The following is a 4,997-nucleotide window of genomic DNA, read 5'->3' as shown; positions in this document are numbered from 1 at the left end:
CAGAAAAGTGGGTGACGGAAGGTGAGCATTTCAAGCACAGGGGACAACACATGCAAAGCCCTGGAGACGACAGTGAGTAGGGATTGGCTGAAAGTTGCTCAGTGTGACTGGAGTGGAGGATGGGATATGGGTGGAGGTAAGAGAAATCTGCAAGGTCTAGATCCTGAAGGAGATTAGACTTGATCCAAAGGGCAAGATAATGGCTTTAATCAGATTTGGGTTTTTGACAGATAATTCTGGTTGCTGTGTGAAAGATGAAGGGAGCAAGATGAAAACAGGGTGGTCACTACATAGGCAATATTCTAATCCTGATACATAGGGACGGTGGTCCAAACTAATGAAGAGGCAATGGGAAGAGAGAGAAGTGGCAGGAAGAACGGTGACTAGATAAGGAAGAAAAAGAATCTGGAGCCAGAGATAAATGTCGATATGAGAGTGGAAGGGGCAGAGGACTTCGAATACATGATAATGCTGCCACCCTTGGTTTTGCTATTGGGTTGGTATGTGGTTTTTATCTCTGTAGGTTTAGTTTTACCTGCAAAACTGATGATAAAAACTAGTTTGCAGGGTTTTAGTCAGGATTAAATGAGACCCTGCCTGTGGTAGTGTTTTATAATTCCACAGTGCTTTATAAAGGAAAGGCTCTGACCTACAGATAGATTCCACATAACAACAGTCCAATTCTCTTTGCCTCAGGAATCTAAGGATTGGAGTCTTGTTAAGACCATTTACAAGTGGAATTTTAGAGGGTCCACATGGAGAAGGATCACTTTCTACTCTGATGGATCAACCTCACAAGTATTGTGGTGTCTCCCCCAACGAGCCCACCATTTCCCTCAAAGTGAGTTGTTTCTAGGTGCCTCATTTTTCCTTAACTAGATGTCATTTGGGGATATGACATGCCTGGATGTCTTTGAGGTCATCAAATCTTCTAGAACAGCCCCTGACACCGTGTATTTGTAGCTTCCTTGAACCACACTTCCGTCTCAGTCTTCTGGTTACTAACGGTAGTAAGACGTTCTCCATGATGGAGATCAGTGTTCCTAAGTCTCCTCATTTCTACCAAAGGCACTGAGGCCTGTAGATAGTTGAACAATAGAGAATGGCCCTTCCTTCCCCAAATTAATTTGTATAAGGCCTCTTTGTGATCATAGGGTGGAAACACACTTGAATCTCAATAAGTATTTCCTCTGTGGCTCCTACTACCACACAACACGTCGATAATGTGGTTCTTTCCTTGATTCCTGATACCAGCTGGGCTCACTGTACTATATTTGACAATTTAATGATCAAGACACTGAGTTCATTAAAAAAAAAACAAAAAAACAGAACCACCTCTACATTTAACTAATATAAGATCTAGATACTGAAGTCTGACTTGCAGAAACACTTGCCATTTTCCTACACATCTGGATCTCGGAGATATTTCAAAGAACTTCTCTCTTCAACCAGATTGACAAAGCATTTTGGAGACCAAAAGAAACCTGATTCAAGCAATTATTCTTACATGTACTTTCCAAGTCTTGGCCAGTCTTGGAGGGTGGCAAGTCATTGTTTATAGGAGAATGAATCTTTGATTCAAGTATCTTTGGGTCAAAGATAAAAAGGAGCAGTTCATACAACACGGCAGCTGGTATGACAAACTGCATAAAACAACAATTTGCAACAAGTATAGATGTATCATTAGTGCTTTTGGAATCATAAACCTCTCATTTGATTGTGCCATTTAAAATGTTTGATAGAGTGTATTGTGGTACCTAATTTACTTGTACTCAGATGGCGGCATGGATCATGTTCCTCATTTGTGTTTGCAGTTCATCAAACGTCTGCCATTCTCCTGTGATGATACATGATTTCAAAAGGGAAAGGGAGGATACAGGGTGAAATATAGTGGAGACTGGGGCTGCCACCTTGAATGTGCCACCTGCACCTTCAAGGTGGCAGCCCCATGTGGATGGTACTGGAGTCCAGGCCGGGCAGCCCTCTCAGAGGGTGGTTCTGCCTCATTCTGCCCCACAACTTGGCAGTAAAGCCTTCTGCACATGATGGGCCCTGCAGTGGGCTGTGGTTTTACCTGTTCAGTGTATATTCCCATCTCCCTTCTGGTAACAGAACCTCCTTTCCTTTTGAGAAACTCCTCCATCAGTACAGGTGGTCTTTGTGAGACTTTCAATCACAGTGCCCCTCTTCCAACACTGGGACTGGAAGCGGGTGTGTAGACCAGCCTGGGCCAGTCAGTGCACTTCCCTCTGGAAATGGCGACTGGCTCAAGAACAGACCTGTGACCAAAGTCAAACCAATCGGATTCCATGTTCAAACCTGACTAAATCAGTCAGAGAGACAGCTTGCTCCCGGTTTTGGCTCATAAGTTGTGAACACATAGGCCAGGGCTCTCAGACACACAAGAGAGACACGACACAGAGAGAGCATCAGAGAGCATTCACACTCCGAATCCCTGCAGCTGAGAACTAAATCCGCACTTGGACTCCCCAGGTATAAATACTAATACATTTCACTCCCTCCAGTTCTTCAGGCAGCTGGTTTGAGTTGGGTTTCTGTCACTCAAAACACAGAGTTCTCATACAGTTGTTAAACAAATGCAATTTCAATGAAGGGATCAATTAAACATTTCCATGTCTCACTGTATTGTGACCCATGTCTAGGCACGACTCATGATAGATTTCTGATTCTAGGGTATACAAAATGATTGCTCCTAGCATTTTTTTTTTTTTTTTTTGCAAGAGGAATAAAAATCATGTTAGAGTGGAGTCAGCCAAGAGCCCATTTGTTCCGTGTGTGGAAGGAGATTGTTTTTCAGTGTTAGAGCTAGGATGTCAGCGTCTATCACTGCCATAACAGCCCGGTTGTATACAGCAATTTCCTCTTGGACAAAGGCAGAAAGAGGTGACTTGAAAGGTGAAGAGTTGTCATGGAGAAAAATAATCCGTTTCTACACTTGTATCCCGCCCTCCATTTCAAGACTCCATTTCCTATCACTTTTTTTTTTTTAAAATAATAGCTTTATTAAGATAGATTTCACATACTGTGTAATTCACACAGTTAAAGTGTATAACCCAATGGCTTTTAGCATATTTACAGAGTTGTGTACAATTCACCACTATCAATTTTAGACTGTTTCAATCACCCCCAAAAGACCCTTTAGCGGGTATCCTCCAGTTCTCCCCTCTCCTCAACCCTAGGTACCCACTCATCTGCTTTCTGTCTCTATGCATTTGCCTATTCTGAAATTTCATATAAATGGAACTGTATAAGATGTGATCTTTTGTGACTGACTTCTTTTACTTAGCATCATATTTTCAAGGCTCATCCACTCAGGCATTCATTCCTTTTTGTGGCAGAATAATATTCTATTGCATGCATATACCATGTTTGCTTATTTACTCATTTGCTGGTGGACGTTTGGGTCGTGACCACCTTGGGACTATTAATGAATAAACTGCTACAAACACTCATGTACAATGTTTGTGTGGACATATGTTTTCATTTCGCTTATGTATGTTCCTAGGGATGGAAATGCTGGGTCATACGGTAATTCTATTTTTAACTTTTTGAGAAGCTGCCATACTGTTTCCAAACTGGCTGCACCATTTTGCATTCCCACCAGCGGAGGGGTGTGAGGCTTCCAATTTCTCCACATCCTTGCTAGTATTTACATCTCTCCGATTATAGCCATCCTAGCGGGTGTCAAGTGGTATCTCACTGTGATGTTGATTTGCATTTCCCTGATGGCTAATTAGGTTGAGCATCCTTTCATCTGTTTGGTGACCATTGTTTTCTCTTCTTTGGAGAAATGTCTATTCAGATCATTAGCCCGTTTTTAAACTGAGTGGTATCACTTCAATAGCAGTGGCAAGGTACTTTGGTGAACAGAACTTGGCCTCAGGTTTTGGAATGACCGAGTGCTGGGAAATGCACTCTGTATGATCAACAGAACCAGGAAGATGAATGTGGATGGGGACAGAGCAAAGAGAAGACGAGCATTTTATCCCCATCCTGCGGCTGGGGTAGGGGAGGGGGCAAGGGCGAATATTTCAACTTTCAGGACTCAGTGTGCATGTCACCTCCTCAGAGAGGTCTACCTTGATTGCTTGTAGAGAGATCCTATGAATTATGTTTCATATTAGGCCGCTTTTTTGTTTCCTTCCTAACATTCTTATGACATAATTATTTGACTAGTCTGCTTCCATTTATTTCTTTGTTTATTTATTTTTAACTCTGTCTCCCAGGTCTTTGAGGGCAAAGTTCACATCTGTCTAATTACTGCTGTGTTCTCAGCAGCTACCTTGGTGCCTGGCATAGTGCCTTTGCTCAAATATTTCTTGAAAGGAAAACAGCTCATGTTATAAGATATAGTTGTTACGTTAGCTTATCTTCCTCAAATATTGGGAAAAACTTTACAAAACAGTCTCTACTAAAAGACTAACTTTCAGACAAACTCACTCCTGTCCCATGTGTAACATTTACGTAGTAGAATCAACAACTGTAATGTATTCCCAATGTTCATGCTTGAAAACTGTTAAGTATACTACACAGTCTTCACATATTCCTCATGCAAAGAAAAGTTTAGCTGAGATAGGCTCCTCCTACCCATGGTCCATTATTCATAGACCAAAAGGATTTTATTAACAAGGCCACGTTATCTATGTTATAATCCTACCATACGGGGCCCACCTGTGATGGAATTTAAAGACCACCCCATCCCTCCAAAGGCTCCACCCTTTGTTCTGATTCCACGTTAAGGAAGAATCTTCTTTGGAATGAGACTAACACATCTCATCTTACATAGGCACAAGTTCTGAATTTCACTCTGCTACTGAAGCATCATTTTCGTGTCATTTCTTATATTAGTCATGCTTGTGTAGAATAACTATTTGAAAAATAGTCAGAAATGGGACATGACAGTCCAGACTGGGCTATGAGGAATTTTCAGAATTATGAGTGCTTTTTTTTTTTTTTTTTTTTTTTTTTCAACGGCC

The sequence above is a fragment of the Neophocaena asiaeorientalis genome, unplaced genomic scaffold (genome assembly GCF_003031525.2).
Source record: "Neophocaena asiaeorientalis asiaeorientalis breed wild unplaced genomic scaffold, Neophocaena_asiaeorientalis_V1.1 scaffold130, whole genome shotgun sequence".
Taxonomy (NCBI): domain Eukaryota; kingdom Metazoa; phylum Chordata; class Mammalia; order Artiodactyla; family Phocoenidae; genus Neophocaena; species Neophocaena asiaeorientalis.
This window is presented reverse-complemented; position numbering follows the sequence as displayed.